The sequence below is a fragment of the Elaeis guineensis genome, chromosome 5 (genome assembly GCF_000442705.2).
Source record: "Elaeis guineensis isolate ETL-2024a chromosome 5, EG11, whole genome shotgun sequence".
Lineage (NCBI taxonomy): Eukaryota > Viridiplantae > Streptophyta > Magnoliopsida > Arecales > Arecaceae > Elaeis > Elaeis guineensis.
In genome coordinates, this window is record NC_025997.2 from 33,367,393 (window position 1) to 33,387,135 (window position 19,743).

The 19,743-nt window shown below is 36.3% G+C and overlaps 1 long non-coding RNA gene across 3 annotated transcripts; it reads left to right on the forward strand.

The window, feature by feature from the left end:
- The first annotated feature begins 456 nt into the window (after positions 1-456).
- Positions 457-15,492, forward strand: LOC140858149 (uncharacterized). Of its 3 annotated transcripts, none has more exons than XR_012141502.1 (4): positions 457-638; positions 1,119-1,176; positions 3,042-3,100; positions 14,370-15,492. It is a non-coding gene; the product is annotated as an uncharacterized lncRNA (long non-coding RNA). The 3 variants fall into 3 exon arrangements; XR_012141501.1 differs by lacking the exon at positions 14,370-15,492 and adding an exon at positions 12,735-12,996; XR_012141500.1 differs by lacking the exons at positions 3,042-3,100; positions 14,370-15,492 and adding an exon at positions 2,048-2,181 and having other exon boundaries at positions 1,119-1,933.
- The last annotated feature ends 4,251 nt before the right edge of the window (positions 15,493-19,743 follow it).

The window sequence follows — 19,743 nt, forward strand, 5'->3', positions numbered from 1 at the left end:
ATTACTTTAATTTATCTTATTTTTCTAATCAAAATAAATATTCATATTAATAAATAATACATTATAAGTATAAATAAAAATATTAATTTTATAATAAAAATTAATATATTTTTATAGGATTAATAATTTATAGGACTAAGAAATATATTTTTATAGAATATATTAATTATTAATATATTAATAAATATAGTTATAATATATTATATATAATTAATAAATATATTTTTATGTAATATATTATGAATAGTTTTGATATTACATAATCAATAATTTGAGATTTTCATAGAATACTAAATAAATTATTCATGAATACTTAAGGATCATTATACTGTAGTCTATCAAATATTATGATATCAGATCATCAATGATCAGATTATCACGGGAAACGGATGACTGATGATTTTAGATCACGTTATGTGGGTCACCAAATGCTATCACTGCATATGTATACAGCGGATTAGAACTCCTCGTATCTCGACGCTGCCACTTCGCGGTTCCCTTCTGCCATCCCTTCTACCTTCTCCCCATCAGATCCCGCAGCTTCACGCCTCGAATCCCTTGTGTGCCACTTCGTCTTCCAATTCGAAGTCTTTGGAATTCGAGTCTGTCAAAGAGCTCCGATCCATCCACTTGTGCTGGTATTTCAGAATCCCTGATTTTGATGCACCCATCTGCGGATCCTGTTGTTTTGATTTTATTTGATGTTAACTATCATCAAGATGATAGTGATTTTGTTGGTTGATTGGTATTTGGCTACAGCTAGAACCTATTAACTTGATGTTACTGCTAATGGTATTGCAGGAAATTTAGCGAAGTTCCTTTTTTTTTTTTTTTTTGACAGTTCAATGTCATATATATTATTTCTTTTTGTATTGACTGCATCATTATAATCTATACAAAGTGAGGGAAAAAAGCCTTGAGAAGTTCACTGAATTTATGTGTTATTGTGGTGAATGCCTCTGGTCTTACAAGCTATCAATATCGCCATAGTTGTTGCAGAAGCATATCTGATGTTTCATGTATCTTTGTTTTATTTCACTCTTGATAATTTTTTTATAGTTTGGACTCCTTTTGCTCTTTCTTTCGTTGTTTGATTTTTACCCATTCTCCGTAAGTAGGTATGCTAGTATGAAGATCAATACACTGTACCTTGTCTTTATGCCCATTTGATATGGGGTAAGTGTTCAATTCCTGATTTTGTAGCATGATTTAAATCCAGAGGTACGTTATCTGCTTCTGAACACTTCCGTTTATCTTGATGATCTATACAGACATGGGATTTGGTATTAATGTATTCTTAAAAATTGTGCCTCAAACAAAATTCTGAACTTCAGAAATGTGAGGATCAAAGATCTGAATGGTAAACTGTTTGACAATAAGGTTTGCTGGTTTCAATATTTTAGCACAACAAAGCAATGACAACATAGAACTTTGATTTGGGTTCCTATAAGTATCATCATCAACGTACTGTTCCTTCGAGAATTTGCAACAGAAGAAGTTCTTTACCTCATTAACTGGACTTTGTCAAAGCCCAAGTTTTCTCAAAGGAGCATTAAAGACCCTTAGGCTGAAGAAGACCAAAAAAAAAAAAAACTCCCTAAGTTTTACAGAGGAGCTCAATGGTGATACTAAAAAAGGGTAGTGGAGTGCTCGAGGCTCCCACCATTTGCAGGAGTATGGGGAGGGTCAGACTCGATAGTGTTACTATTAGCCTTAATTTTCATCAATTACCACATCAACTGACTGGAATTCAAGTGCAAACTTAAAAGAGTGGATGGAACATATATCTGGTTCTTTATGAAATTATAGTTATTATATAGTATCTTTATCTTGACTTTTTCCTCGTCTTTCCTTGTTTTAATCCTTTTATTCTCTACTTCAGTTTTATGATAACTGTAGAGACCTATTTTTGATGGAGCTGTAGAGACCCATTGTAAGTTACTTCTCTAACATCATCCCTGATTCATTGTTAATGCCCATAGCTAATTTAATTTTTGACCTAGCTGTTATTATTTTATCTTTATTTTTTTTTTTTTTTTTTTGTGAGGTCAAACATGCTTCACCATGTTTAAGGACTGATGCATATGGGCAACCATGGTCATGTATAGTCAAACTTACAAATTTTGCTAATTTGACCACAAAAAGTTTGTGATCATTTTTTTTTTGGGTGATAAACATTGACATATGGATGGTAACATACTTTGTTCCTATAGCATTCATTGTAAAGTCACAATCTAAATTTTTTATTTCTGGCATTACTATAATTTTGTATAAGTATGGCTGTGCAAATAAGTTCAGTTCTAAAGTGTTTATGACCTTGTAGATATAAACCAAGGTTCATGGCTGAGACTGTAAAACAAGGTCAAAGTTGTTAGGGTAATTCAGTTGACTTCCTCGATTCACAGTCGATCGATCAGATATCTACCGGTTATGGACGACGAACCATCAAAACTACATCACAGAATAAGTTCCACATCAATTATGACATCACCAAACTTTTAATCGGCTTGATAGGCACAGACCATCAACTATCAATCAATAGGCCAACTAACAGTTGGCTATTCTCAACCTTCCTGGCAAACATTTCAACTATAACGACTTAACCGACTTCAAACTAATGACCATCGACATATCGATAAATGACCATTGGCATAGCAAAGCTACCGATCGATGGTCATTCGGACTTCTACAATTGCCGACATACAGTTGACACATTCAGACTGTCAACATAGAGTCGGTATACTAGAAATCATCAGTGCAAAAATGCATAATGCTCACAACATGATCAGTGATAGGTATAACCACCCATCTTACGATTACGTAGTACCGAAATAAACGGAACCCACATATCTAACAGTTACAAACAGTTATCAACAACTCGTCTATAAAAAGAGGTAAATGAACAGCATTTGATAAGATACTTCTGAGTTGATATTCTATTTTTCTGAAAACTTAATCTACTGTTTACCACTCCCCACTGACTTAGGCATCGGAGAGTCTCCATCGGACATAATTTCGATCAATGTGAACTTTTTTTGCAGGTGTTCTTCTCCGACAACGGTCGCAACAGGGGATTAGCCACAACAAATTGACACACCAGGTAGGAAGAATAACAAAATCATGACAAAAATCAGAGCTCAAAATAACTCCACAAGATCTGTAAGACAATCTTTTCGTCGAAAAGACCTCTCTCCTCCACCTCCAATGGTAAAGCCCAGTTCTTCGCATCCTGTAGTCACTACGGACGTACAAATTACTACTTTAATGTAGCAAATGAAGGTACTGACAGATGTGGTACACAGCCTCCAACAATAACAAACACAACAGTAGCAGCAACCACTGGCGAAGGAGTCGGTGGCGCATTCAGTGCCATCCAAGCACAACCGCCATCCTCCATGACGATCTCTCTCTCCATCCCCAGAACGATGACCGTCTTAACATGCTCATCATGTCGAGCCACCACTCTCGACATTCTCATCATGCTGCTCACCATTCATGGCGATCTCCCTCTCCTTCTCGTGTATATAGCATCAAGAAGGAGAAGAGACCGCATGCACCTTCTACTTCTCCATCCTCAAGTTCTTCAGAAAATTCTACCTTTAGATTTTTTTAACAATGGTAGCTCGATGACTATGAGTGCAAATTCAAGGAGATCGATCGTCAACTCGTCTGACTCCAAGTAAAAGATGGAAAGTCCTCCAATGACCTCGGCTTTCACATTACTCAACCTCTCTCTCAGCATATCTTGGATGAGTCGATCCTGTTTCAATTCAAGATACCATAGATGGAGCCATATGATGGCTCTAATAGCCCAATTAATTATCTAGAGAACTACAAGGCTCTTATGATGATCCAGGGGGGACCGACGTCCTCCTATATATTAGCTTCCCGGCAACCATTCGGAAGGCTGCTTGAGTCTGGTATTTTGTGCTCCAGTCAGGAAGCATAAGTTCTTCGAGCAGCTGGAACATTCGTTTCTGACCCATTTTAGCACTAACTGAAAGGTACCGCAGACATCTGACAGTCTCTTCTCCATGAAGCAATGTGAGATAGAGATATTGAGAGACTTCGTAGCTCACTTTAATATAGCTACATTTGAGATCAGAGATCTCAATGAAGATATAGCCATCTCAGCCATGAAAAGAGGTCTGAAGGAATCCAGATTTACTTATTCTCTGAATAAAACTCTCCTTCGGATCAATGCTAAATTTTTAGAGCACGTATACAAGTATATTCGCACAGACGAAGGTGCTTCTGACAGGCATCAGACAGAAGAAAAATATCAGAAAAAGAAGCAAAAGAAAGATGGAGTTTCGATCGAACCAAGTCGGTCAACAACTAATAAAGGAGCTTCATCTTGTCAATAGAGTCTAAGGCCGAATAATTATAACAATAGGTATGACTCCTATACTCTTCTATCTGCTCTCCATGTGCAAATCCTGATGGAGATCGAGAAAAAGTAGTATCTTCGACATCCTCCATCGATGAAAGCACCACCGAGGAGCCATAACAAAAAGAAGTATTATCGGTTTCATTGTGATCATGGTTACGATACCGAATAATGTATTCAGCTCAGGGATGAGATATAGGTCCTAATTCGATGTGGCTACTTCAAAAGATTCTGATGGGATCGTCCGGCTCAATCTCCCACCGACCGACAGCTTCAGCCACAACCTGAGGAAGTGATCAACAATCGGCTAACAACAGCAGTGATCAATATGATTTTTGGACGATCGAAGGATTGGGGGGCAACTTTCGAAGAAGAGTCGGTAAAGAAACGCCGACTTAACAATATAATCTTTTTTTTGAAAGATGATGTTCAGAGAATACAGACTTTTCATGATGATGCTGTCATCGTCTCGATAATGACAGCAAATTATGATGTAAAAAAAATCCTAGTTGATAATGAAAATTTTACTGATGTTCTTTTTTACTCGTTTTTTTTCGAATACGACTATCGACTAACCGACTCAGAAGAGTCTTGACACCATTAGTTAGTTTCACTGGAGATATAGTTATCATGGAAGGAGAAATTACTCTCTCACTAACTGCAGGAACAGTCCACAACAAAGTACTATTCTCTTAACATTTACAGTCATTCGAGTTTCTTCGACTTACAATGCCATACTTGGATGATCAAGACTCAATACCTTGAGAGTGATAGTATCAACATATCATTTATTGATCCGATTTTTGATAAAAAAAATAAAGTTAGAGAAATGCGTGTAGATCAACAACTTGTCGGATGTTGCTTTATGATCTTTGTAAAGAACAGTCAACTTGAAGACTTTTTGTTGGTTGATAAATTAGATCAGAGAAAAAATGAAGAAAGGGATGAACCAGCCGAATAACTGATTTCTATCTCATTAAGAGAAGATAATCCTGAAAAGATAGTCTAAATTAGATCACAATTATCTGATTCGAAATGAAGACAACTGGTGAACCTGCTAAGGGCAAATGCCGACATTTTTGCTTGGTCGGCAATCGATATGTCAGAAATTCTTTCGAAAGTAATAACTCACCGATTGAACATTGATCCCAAGGTTAGACCGGTGAGGTAGAAGAAAAGACCTTTTGCTCTTGAAAGATAAAAGATCATTGACGAAGAAGTTAACAAACTCCTCGCAGCTGACTTCATCAGAGAAGCTAATTATTCAAATTGGCTCGCTAATGTAGTGACGGTGAAAAAAGTCAATAGAAAATGAAGAATCTGTATCGACTACATCAATTTAAATGAAGCTTATCCAAAAGATAATTTTTCTTTATCAAAGATCGGCCAATTAGTTGATGCAACTTCGGGACATCAACTTTTGAGCTTTATGGATGCTTTCGTGGGCTACAACCAAATTCAGATGGTATTCGAAGATGAGGAGCATACTACCTTCATAACTGACAAAGGCATCTACTGCTACAAAATGATGCCATTTGATTTAAAGAATGCCAAAGCTACTTACCAACGGCTAGTTAACACTGTTCAAGACACAAATTGGACTCAACATGGAGGTTTACGTTGATGATATACTGGTGAAAAGTTCTAAAATTTTTAATCATGTTTAGAACTTAGAAGAAGTCTTTGACACACTTCGACGATATCAGATGAAATTGAATCCGACTAAATATGCATTCGAAGTAACTATCAAAAAATTTTTTGAATTTCTTATATCACGATGAGAAATCGAAGCTAATCCTGAGAAAATAAAGACTATCATTAATATGAAGCATCCGAGCTCTAAGAAAGAGATACAACAACTCAATAGAAGGATCGCCGTAATCAGTCGATTCATTTCAAGGTCGGTAGAAAGATGTCTACTCTTCTTCATGACCTTGCGATAAGTAAAAAATTTTTCATGATCAGATGAGTACCGACAATCCTTCAAAGATTTAAAAAAATATTTGACATCTCCACCACTACTCACAAAATCGAAGGTAGGAGAAACATTGTATCTCTACCGATGACCTCGATAGAGCAGTTAGTTCGGTACTTATCCAGGAGGACAAAAATCGAATCCAACGACTATTTATTACACCAGCAAAGTACTTCACAATGCTAAAGTATGATACTCAAGAGTGAAAAAGATGATCTACGCTCTGATCATATCGTCACAATGACTTCGACTGTACTTTCAGACACATCCGATCATTATCTTGATAGATCAGTCGTTGAAAGTAATATTGCACCAACATGATACTTCTGATCAAATGGTGAAGTAGACAATAAAACTCAGTAAGTTTGATATTCAATATCGTTCACGACCGTCAATGAAAGCATAAGTTTTGGCCAACTTTGTCATTGAGTGCCCCATGTCCAATGATAATCCTGAGAACGAACTCGATAGCAAATCAGAGCAAATTAAAATTTTTGAGGCTGACTTAGCATCAATGTGGGTGCTACATATTGATGGAGCATCTAACACACAAGGTGGTGGAGTCGGTCTCATCCTCATCAATTTTGAAGGGATCGTGATTGAATATATCCTTCGATTCAATTTTAATATCTCAAATAACCAAGCCGAGTATGAAGCTCTTTTAGCCAGCTTGAAAAAACTAAAAAATTTGACATAAAAAACTTGAAGATCTTCACTTACTCATAACTGATCACCGGATAGGTCAAGGATGAGTTTGAAGCTCGAGATCCCATTATGATGAAGTATCTTCAGAAAGTAAAAGATTTTACATCAATCCTGAAATATTTCGAGATATCTCACATCCCAAGAGCAGAAAATGCTCGAGCTGATGTAATTTCTCAACTCGCAACTACTTCATTCAGCTTGCTTGGCCGAACATTCATTGAATATCTTGAACAACTGAGTATTGATAAAGTTAAAGAAGTGCTACAAATTAATGACGAACCAAGTTGGATAGACCCAATCATTCAATATTTGATTGATGAAACTCTACCTGTAGATCCTTCAGAGGCCAAACGACTAAGATGGATGGTCTCATAATATATTTTGATAAATAGATAACTCTATAAGAGCTCATTTTGTCTTTCTTTACGAAAGGATCTGAGACCTACAAATGCCGACTATACACTTCGAGTGGTTCATGAAGAGATTTGTGAAAATCACTTGAGAGATAAATCATTGGCTTATAAAGTCTTGCGATAAGAATATTATTGGCCCACTATGAAGAAAGATGTAATTGAACTTATCCGAAGATGTAAACTATGTCAGAAGTATGCCAACATACAACATCAATCGGTCAGCCAACTGATATCAATTATTGCACCATGGCCCTTTGTATAGTGAGAAATTGACATACTCGATCTCTTTCCTCCGACATTTGGTCAGAAAAAATTTATAGTAGTTGCTATTGATTACTTTACCAAATGGATAGAAGCTGAACCTTTGGCACAGATCACTGAAAGTAAGATAGAAGACTTCATTCAAAAATTAATCATATACAAATTCGATTTATGACACACCATTATCATTGACAATGATCGATAATTTGATAATCAAAATTTCAAAAAATTTTGAGCAAAATTTCATATTACACATAAGCTCACCTCAGTCGGCCATCTACAATCTAATAGTGAAGTGAAAGTGATAAATCGAATAATTTTACATGATCTCAAGATTAGATTGAATGAAGCTAAAGACCTTTAAGTAGAAGAATTATATCCGATCTTGTGGATATATCAGATAACTCCTCATATACCGATAGAAGAATCGTCATTCAATTTGGCCTATGGAATAGAGGCAGTAATCTCACTCAAGATCAAATTGTCATCAGTAAGAGTCGAACAATATAATGAGCTGAGTAATTCTGAATGTCGGAGAGCCAACCTGAATTTACTTTCAAAAATTTGACAACAAGCTCAAGTTTAGATGGCAGCGTATCAGCAGAGAGTAATCTGGTATTATAATGCAAAGATCAAGCTAAAGGTCTTCCATCCAGGAGATCAGGTCTTAAGGAAGGCAAAAGTTTCAAAACCTCTAGATCAGAAAAAATTATCTCTAAACTGGAAAAGATCTTACAAGGTGATCGAAACACTTCATTCGGATGCGTATCAACTAAAAACTCTCGATGGAGCGACTATTCCTTGGACTTGAAATGTCGATAATCTAAAAATATATTATCAATAAAGTTGTTCACATGTATGACATATTTGGAATGAAATATCGAAAATCTGGATCTTCTTGAAATATTTAGTTATCTACAAAAATGGCGTCAGACCGATAAATAGATGATTAGATTGTACCGACTACATCTCAATTTTTCACTGTAAAAACTGACCTAAGTCGAATGACTACTCATGCCGACTTGGCTTTAGTTAAGAAAAATATTATGCCGACTCGACTTCGATTGAGTAGAAAGTATACCGACTTGACTCCGATCAGTCAAAGAATATTCGACTTGCCACTGTCTATCAAATACCTAAAAAAAATTATCTAAGAGCTAAGTCGGTTAATGCTCGACTAGCAGGCAAATTCTACTACGACTACTGATCGATATTTAACGATGCCGGACAACACAACGAGATTGAGAAGAGATTTCATACTTAGAATTTCTTTTCATTCATCGAAAAAAAGATTACAAAATTAGACTATTGTCTGATTACAAAAATTAAAAAAAAAAGATATTACACTAGTCACTAGTCGGCTTCTTCTTCAGCTGTGTCGATAATTGTTGTGGCTTCAATTTCGTGGTCCTCAGCAGCAACTGACTTCGGTACTTCTGGTGTAGCCAATGCAGCTCCTTTGGTTGGCGCAGTTTCTTCGGCAGTCTTTTCTCCTGAATCAGGAGCAACAATGCTGGTCAGGTCCAAGTTCGGATGTAGTTTTTTGACTGCATCCCTGTCGTCTTCATATCCAATGCAGTAAGAGACATATCCGCCCTTGAGGACTTTGTTAGTCTTGTGATTCTCTGAAGTCCTCGATGGCCCGACTCAAAGCATCTTTTGTCGATCGAACTTTCTCTTTTATGGAAGCTGACTCTGCATCGGCCAGTGTCAACTTCTCCTCAATGGCCCGATGCCTCCCGCACTCTTTCTCCAATTCTTCAATGCAGCCGTCCCTTTTCCTCCGAAGTCGATTGATTGTGTGCTTCTTGCTCTTGATCTGAGATTCTAGGGACTTGATGTTTTGTTGAGCCGACCCCAATTCGGCTCTAGTCGACTCCAGTTCGATTTTTGCATGGGAGATCTCCTCTTGAAGCTCCTTCTCCCGTTTGACTGTCGTCCTCTCCCATTCAATTGCTGTCTGGAGTCGTTCAATGATGGTAGCTTTCTCGATATTTGCGGCTACAGTCTTATCCATCCATGCTTGGCAGAGCTCAGTAATTTTTTGATATCTACTCTTCAGTGCATGCATGTCATGTGCCAATTGAAAAGGAAAGAAAACAAGTCAAATCAAGTAAAAAAAAAGCAAAAGAAAAAGAGAGATAAGACAAGTATCGTCAACTTATGCCAAGTATCATCGGATAAAAAGAGGAAAACATCTCAAACACGGTCTGATCTTTTCTATTCTACTTATCAGTCAGGAGAAGAGTAGCCTTGATGAGCCGCTTAGCCAACGTCAGATTGGCCAAGACTGACTCATCGACAGAAATTAGGATGTCAAAAAGAGTGGGGAGACCTATCAACGATCCATCGTCGGTAGAGATGGCCGATGCCTTTCTCCGCTTTCGGTTGGTGGTCGTTAGCTCGAAACCACCATAAAGTCAAAACTCGATGGTGCTTGAGACCACATCTGCCTAATTGAAGGCATCGGAGAAATGGTCGGAATGGCAGCAGATGGTTCTAGTTTGACCATAACTGCAGACTCGACCTGACCCCCCGCTGATGGAACTAAGATCAACATTATCTCGGCCACTGCCAGCATAATGGCTGCAACATCACCATCTCTTATTGGTTCTTCTTCAACCGGTGGCACATCGATAGGAGGAAGCACTGTTGGAACTGATAATGCAATGACCGGCTCGACGTCGGGAGCCACCACATATAGAATGTCTGCTCCCTTGCCAGTACTGACCTGACTCTTCTTTGCCATTTGGGATGGTCTGGCGCTAGTTGCTGCTCTCTTCTTAGCAGTATGCTGGCGAATGTCGGCAGTCGAGATTCGCGCTGTCGGATGCATAACTGCAATTAGAAAGCAAAAAGGTTCAGCTACAAAGTTCAAAAATAAAAAATAAAAAAGTGAAGATGAAAATGAATAATTAACTATATTATACCTACGACGAGCATCGAACTAAGTCCGACGTCGTAGAGAGACTGCTCTGTCAACAGCTCCCACTACGAGAAAACTTCCATGTCTTTCAGTCACAAGAAGTCTTCCCAATCGACTTCATCACCCTGACTATTTTCATTCGGGCTAGTCCTCGGGTTCCCTCAAATGGAAGAAAACTTCCAAGGTGAAGAAGAGGAAACAAAGAAAAACTGTCTTTCAATCATGAATGAAAGATGGAAAACCGAAAATGAAGGACAGACCCTTCCTCAGGCTGAAAAACCACCAGCCTTCAGCTTTCAAATGAGGGCGAAGAACAAAGAAAGCATGAGAAAGGGAAGGTATAGGTTCAGTCTGGATCATAAGACACAATAAAGCGAAAGTGATAAGAAGCCGAATGGAATTCCGCATAAGTTGGGCTGGATAGAGTCAGTAAAAATCAAAAATATTTCGAATGAAATCCAGAATTGGGAATCGAAGCCCAGCTTGAATGTTCTCAACATAAAAAGCGACATGATCTGGAGGAAGGGAGATCATCTGACCATCCGGATCAGGCGCAAACAACTGAAATTGTTTCGAGATGCAATACTTCTCCCGAAGACGAGCAATTATGGGCTCGATCAGAGAGAAAATCTCTACCGCCAAGTCCGAGAGAGAATTGCCAACCGAACTAGTCAGTCATCGACTCTGAGAAGGCTGAGGGGTAGGTGCTCTATTTGAAGGTCTATCCTCTAGCCTAACCTTCCCCTTCCTACTGCTACTAGCCATTGAAAATGGTGAAAAATCCAAAATATAGAAGGAAGAGTAAGGAAGAAGATATCTAACCTGAAGGCTAAAGAAAAACCCAAAAACCCTAGCTCTCGACTTGGAACTCGATAGAAATCTCAGCACTTACAACAAGAACCTTTGGATTCTGAGAGTACAGCAGAAAGTCTAAATGAAAACGATATTATATATATAGAATCCATCAATGGTCAGGATGAAATTATTCAAATCAAGACTGCTCCAGATTCCAACACATGGCTATATCTGAACCGACCATCGATCAGATAGTTCGATGCACTTACCATCTGATCATGCCACTTCACCTCTATCAGTGTAAACGGCTCAGAGCCAATGACATCTGGGCACGTGGTCGAAATCGACTAGTCAAAATCAAATCAATCAAATTCTTCAGATGTCAAACCATCTTCTCGAATCGATATCCTAATGATGATATCATGGTTATCGAAATGACAAAATGGCTGGAGACTCTTCATTTTTTGAAAAAATCGTTAATATCTGCAATCGAATCAGAACTTGAGATAGCACGTGATAACTCTTTTCATCCAATGTGTCAAACCATGTGCCGATCGATATATCAGGTTACCTTGAATTTAGGAGTGGGGGGCAACTGTTGGAGTAATTCAGTTGACTTTTTCGATTCACAATCAGTCGATCAGATATCTCTCGATTATGGACGACGAACCATCAAAACTACATCACAGAATAAGTTTCGTCTCAATTATGACATCATCCAACTTTTAATCGATCTGATAGACATAGACCGTCGACTATCAATCGATAGGCCGACCAACAGTCGGCTATTCTTAATCTCTTTGATAAATATTTCAATTATAACGACTTAACCGACTTCAAACTGATGACCATCGGTATATCAGTAAATGACCATCGACATATTAGAGTTATCGATCGATGATCATTCGGACTTTTATAATTACCGACATACAGTCGACACATTTAGACTGCCGACATACAGTCGGTATATCAGAAACCATCAGTGCAAAAAGTGCATAATGGCCACAACATAATCAGTGGTAGGTATAACCATTCATCCCATGATCACGTAGCACTGAAATAAACGGGATCCATGTATCTAACTGTCACAAACGGTTACCAACAACTCATCTATAAAAGGAGGTAAATGAACAATATTTGGTAAGATACTTTTGGACTGATACTCTGTCTCTCTGAAAACTTTATCTGCTGTTCACCACTCTCCACTGACTCAGACATCGGAGAGTCTCTACTGAGCATAATTTCGATCAGTGTGGACTTCTTTTGCAGGTGTTTTTCTTCGATAATGGGTGCAACAGGAGATTGGCTGCAACAAAAGTAAATCTGATTTTTTTCTTGAGAAGCAAAATATTTTGTATGATGATGGAATGAGAAGGAAAGCTGAAAATTCAAAAGCTAGAAAGAAAGAACAATCTTCAAAAGAATTAGTGCTGAAAAGCATGGGATTTATTGTTTGAGCTGGGCTCCACCCCACATGGATCCATCACATATCCATCAAATCCTCTCTAAATATGGAGATATTCAATTCATACGCGCGCGCGCACACACACACACACACACACATATATATATATATATATATATATATATATATATATATATATGTGTGTGTGTGTGTGTGTGTGTGTGTGTGTAGATATATTATATATGTTATGTGTATGTATGTACCTATATGTATATGTATGTATGTGTATGTTTATACATATCTATATATAAACGGGTAGGGGAGAAACTGTACCCTCCTAAATTAAATGTTAATGAAAAAAAAAAGAAAAAAATGTGTTCTCCTTTTGACTCAAACTTGCAATGCCTCCTGTACAGATGTAATTTAGATTGATGTCAGTGAGAAGAAACCAAGCTTTTCTAAGTGCTAACCATCATAGTACCCAACTTTAGCTTATTTCAATACATTAATTAAATTAAATAATCAAATTGGAATCTGACCACTGTCCAGAAATTTCAAATCCAAACACAAATTGGCTTCGCTAAGTCATATTTTCTTAAACTGGAGCCAATTCTAATCCAATTTTTTTAACCCAAGAATAATTCAGCTAGATCAAATTAGATTAGCTAAGTTATTTTACTTGGACCGAGTCTTCAGTTTAAAGGTGGTCTATAATGATAAAAAGGCCAAAGTCTATACTACAAATGTGACCCATAATATTCAAGTTTAGAAATGACATTTTTAATTTCTTCTAAGTAACTCATGCAACAGGCATGCTCGTTTAAGACAATTTTGATGATTAGTTAGAATATATTTAGTGTGACTTTTCTTATTAAATTAGGTTTCTGGCATATGTGATTTTTTATTGAAATCACATATAATATTGCACTCCAAGAGATATTCAAGAAATATTTTAGTTGATATATCAATATTTTTTGAGATGTTGGAAGAAACCAAGGTTTTGTACATGATTATATATATTTTATGAGATTTTGTAGGTGATTATATATATTCTATAAATTTTAACAAAAAGTGTATATAATTAGATAATGGAATGATTTGAACTCTAAATTGTTCAATTATCAAACCACTAGATTTAATAACATACTATAAATTATCTCAATTCAAAATTTAATTTTTAAATTTTGAATTCAAATTATTGTTATAATCCTTTTCTTATTTTTCTTCTACTTTTTCTCCATTTAAATTCAAATTTTGAATTTGAATTGTTACTGTATTATTTTCCTTATTTTCACATATACATGCTATATATATTCAATACATACTCAAAAAAATCTCAAAAAATCAAGTGGGATTTTTAGCTATCTTTTTATTTACTGTCTTCCTTATCCAAATCCAGTTTATGTTCTCATATCAAAAATTTCTATTCCAACAATGTCAAAATTATGTGGGATTAAAAGATAATTTATATACTAATAGATTTTTATTTTTTCTTTCAGTTATAGCCAACATACTATCCTTCCGTATGCTGTTAGATAGCGACAAGCTCATCGGACCCAACTTTAATAGCTGATATCAAAAGTTGAAGATCGTTTTGGAGCATGAGAAGATTTTATACATCCTTACGGATGATGCACCTGAAAAACCTGCTGCCAACGCTCCTCGTACCACGAAAGATACTTACGTGAAGTGGCTCAATGACTGAACGACTGTGTATTGTATGATGAGGGCAGCTATGAACGACGAGCTTAGCCGTAAGTTCGAAGACACACAACCAGAGCAGATCATTCAAATGTTGAATGAGTCCTTCGGCATCCCTAAGGATACGGAGAGATACAAAACCTCCTGTGTAGTGTTCAATGTCCGTATACGAGAGAGAGCTTCAGTCACTGATCATGTACTATACATGATTGAGCAGATTGAATGTCTGAGCAAACTTGACTTTTCATTGCATAAACATTAGGCAAGGATGCAATCCTCAACTCGCTATCAAAATTCTATCTATCCTTTCTCAATCATTACAGAATTACGAAGCCTGCAGTGCACTACCATGGTTTGCTAGTATTACTATAGATTTTTTAGAAGGACCACCAGCTCTAGAAAGAGTCGATGAATTTAGTGAGAGGTTTATCTGTAAGTCGTCGATCCTCTAAGAGAGGAAAGAAGAAGGTGCAGAAATTTCATGCCGTCGATCCTGAGCAGAATAAATCATCAAAAGTTGACAAGAGCCAGACAGAATACTTCTTTTGTAAGACGCTGGGTCATTAGAAGAGGAATTATCCTGTTTACATAGTATCCTTGATCCAAACAGGCTTAAGAACAAGAAAAAAAAGCAAACGGTTGCTTCATAAGATACTTATCAACTCCTTATAATTTTTTTGTTTGTGATACTACTATCTAGGTATTGGATATCAGAAGTTCAATTAATATATGCAATTCATTGCAGGGACTGCAGGTAAGTAGGAAGTTTTGAGAGGACGAGCAGTTCCTGAACATTAGAGATAAAAGATTTATTTCAGTTCTGACCTTGAGAACTTTGTAGCTTATCTTCGAATCTAGTAGTGTCATATTAGATGATTATCATTATTGTCCTTCTTTTTTTATGAATGTCATCTCTATAGGCCTTTTGGCCAAACATGGTTTCAAATTTATAATAAAAGATGATTTTTATGATATCATTATGAATGATATGCAATTATGCGAGGACAATTAAAATATAGCATATACATAATATCATAGCCTGTTAGTGTAATGTACACATCCAGTAAATATCCTAAAATAGATAATATCAGTGAATCCTATCTTTGGCATTGTAGACTTGATCATGTGAACAAGAGTAGGATTGATAGGTTGATCAAGGAACGTGTCCTTGAAATAGATGATTGTAAATCATTACCAACCTACAAATCCTATCTACTTAATAAGATGACTCAGTCACCTTTTAAAGAAAAAGGTAAAAGAGCCAACGATGTCCTAAGTCTAATATATACTGATGTATACGGACCTATGAATAGTAGTGCTAGAGGAGGATACTACTACTTCATTATGTTTATAGACGACCTATCGAGGTATGAGTATGTCTATTTTATGAAGTATAAGTCAAAATCATTTGAAATGTTCAAACGATTCCGTACTGAAGTAGAGAAATACATTGGAAAGAATATTAAGACTCTTCGGTCAGATCAAGAAGGTGAATACCTCATCAGTGACTTTCTGATATATCTGAAAGAGAATGAGATTCTCTCATAGTAGATCCCTCTTGAAACACCACAATATAATGGAATGTTTGAAAGGAGAAATCGAACATTATTAGACATGATCCGATCCATGATAGGCTTTATGAGTCTGCCAATCTCTTTTTGAGGATATGCTCTAGAAACTGCTTAATACATTTTGAATAAGATGCCAAACAAGTCTGTCGATAAAATTTCGTATGAGATATGGACTGGACGTAAGCCGATGCTCTCACATCTTAGGGTCTGGAGATGTCCGGCTTATGTCAAGCATTTAAAGACAGATAAATTTAGACCTAAGTCCGATAAATGCTTGTTCATAGGGTATCCAAAGAAAATTAAAGGATACTACTTCTATTTCACTGCAGAGTAAAAGATATTTATTAGCAGTAGGACAGTCCTTTTGAAAAAAAAGTTTCTTGGAGAAGGAGCTAATGTCTGTAAAATTGAACTTGATGAAGTTCAAGAGATAGAAGGACCAACACATACAGAATTAGATTTAATTAGAGAATTAAATTCGGAGCTAGTAGAGGCGCCATTAAAGAGATCTGGTAGAGTACCACGTCAGTCGGACATAAACTATAATTTTTTATCCAGGATGGTGATCCCATCGAACTTGATGAGAACGATGAGGATCCGATCACCTATATGAAAGTCATGCAAAGGCCCAACTCTCAAAAATGGCTTGAGATCATGAGTCTGAAATGGAGTCTATGGAGATCAATGGTGTATAGACACTAGTTGATCCGTCTAAAGGGATAAAATTTATAGGGTGTAAATAGATTTTCAAGAGAAAAAGAGGAGTGGATGGGAAGGTAGAGACCTATAAAGTCTGTCTAATTGTCAAAAGTTACCGTCAGTGTTATGGTATTAACTATGATGAGACGTTCTCTCCTGTGGCAATACTTAAGTCCATCCGGATTATACTTGCTATCGCTGCGCACTTAGATTATAAAATCTAACAAATAGATGTCAAAACTGCTTTTCTTAGTGGAGAGTCGGAAGAAGAGATGTATATGATACATTCTGAAAGGCTCACATCTATAGATGAGTCGAAAGTGTGCAAGCTGAGTAGGTCTATTTATGGACTTAAGCAAGCATCTAGGAGTTGGAACTTATTCATCCAAACTCGAATCCTCTCTTACTATCTCCCCGGTCATCTCCAATATCTTAAATCTAATCCTAGTCAAACTTGATGGCATTTTTCTATCTCCAATATCTCAAATCTAATCCTAATCAAGCTTGATGACAATAACTATCTTCTTTGAAAGTCTTTATTTGAATCAATTTTATGGGGACATAAGCTTATGCCCTTCATTAATGGCTCGCTTCCACCACCTTCTCCAACACATCCAACCTATGCTTCATGATATGAATATGATCTGATGCTCCTTTCTTAGATCAATGCTATATTATTATATTCAACTATTCCTTATATAGTTGGAGTCATCTTAGTCAAGCAAGCTTGGGATGCTCTTTTTCATTGCTTTGCATCCCTTGCTCCTTCTCATATATCATGAATATGAAATAGTAACTTCATCATATTAAAAAGGAATCATCCTCTATGCAAGATTATCTCCCGTAATTCACAGTTCTTACTGACAAGTTAGCTATGCGTGGATCGTTAGAAAGATGTCCTCCTTGAAGAACTACATACTTTATTAATCTGTTAGAAAATTAGTCTAATAAAAGATGCCTCCATACAATCTACAACTGCATTTATTACCTCATGACCTATAAAAGCATTCAATTGAGGTCATGGTTCTACTTACCGTGAGAATAATTGGCATCATAATAATAGCTGACGACCCAATTAACCCTCAAGTGATGGCATCTTACCATCTCCTAATGAGCATGTTCATTTTTTTTTTCTTCACATGGTTGCTCTTCACAATCTATTCGACCAACCTATCAAATTTGCAATATGATTGGATACATTGCCATCGATTGCTATCATCATATGAATACTTGGTATTCTAACACTGGTGCTACTCACCATATCACCACTGATCACAATAAGTTATCTATTTTATCCAAATATTGGTTTTGATAGTGTTCAAGTTGGCAACGGATAAGGTTTGTGTACATCTCATGTTGGTTTGTCTTCCATCACTAATCATGAAAATAAATTTTATTTATCTAATAACATACCATAAAATATCTCAATTCAAAATTCAATTTTTTGAATTCAAATTGTCGCTGTAATCCTTTCTTTATTTTTCTTCTACTTTTCTCCATTCAAATTCAAAATTTGAATTTGAATTTGATTGGAGAAAAGTAGAAAAAAAATAAAGAAAGGATTACACAATTTGAATTCAAAATTTAAAAATTGAATTTTGATTTGAGATAGTTTATGGTATATAATTAAGATTAACCAATAATGCATAATTCAGGTCCTTTATTATATTGGTTGCTACAATACCTTAGTTTATATTTAAATACCAACACAAAACCCTAAACATCATCATAGGCTCCAAATTCTATTCTGCCGCTCCAAGCCTCCCACCTGTTTGAGTTTGTTGAGGATGGAAAACACAGGAAATATCGAGGGAAAACATACAAAAATCAATGAAATCAAAGGAAAGATGGAAAAAATTAAAACGTAGGACCTTTTTCCCACATAGATTGATCATTTTTTTTCTTTTTATTTTTTTTTCTATTTTGTTCTTTTTTTGGGAGATCTATGGGGAAGGACAGCACCTGAGGGAGATTGGAGGGATTTCTTAGGTTCTGGCTGGGGTTTTTTCTTGAGCATACGGGATTTTGTGCGAGTTGTGGTAGTGTGAGTTGCTCTCTTGAGGTTTTGAGAGCTTAATCTTGGTAGAAGCATGATATTTTATAGGGTTTGGAGATTTTCGATCGAAAGGATTCTTCTTCAACTACAAAAGTTTCGATTCATGGAGTTCTATTCTCATGATAATATGAATATAAATCAAATCTATAGATTAAGTGAGTTTGTCTAACATATTTCCATCGTTCTATCTTACAAATATGTATTTATTATGATCCATGCTAACAGAAATCTTTCATTTTTCATTTTTTTCTTTAGATATTTGATATTTATTTCTTGTTCGGTCAAAAAGGAATCCATCGCGTCCATAGGCATTGAAGCATTGCCTTCTTTTTTTTGATTTATTGTCTTGATGATCCATAGCAATCACTGCTTCTAGATTTTAATATTATCTGATATTTACAGGATCAGGCAGAATTGGGTACCAAGGGTATATAAATTTTAAATAGGATTGGTTTGGGATTTTTTATTAATTTTATAATCAGATTTGGGTAGTAAGATTTTAGATGGGTTCGGTTATGGATAGGGCATCTTTTGCGGGTACCCTATCTGTTGCCATTCTTACCCGCTCGTGAACTTGGGTTGGAGGCGTTATAGAGATGATAAAGCATTGTAAGGTTAATGTGTAATGAAAAATATTAGCCAACAGTGGATAAAGTTACAGTAGAGGCGGTTGATTGCTGTTCGACTTGGAAGTACCATCGAATTCCATTTAAAAAAAGGTAACCATTAGGGAATCACCTTCAAGATTCATTTAAGCCCAAGTTAGTGAATGCAATAGTTAATCGCATCTAGGCTGCTTGAAGCTTTGACTTTGGCACAAATGAAGCTGAAGATTTTGAAGAGGTT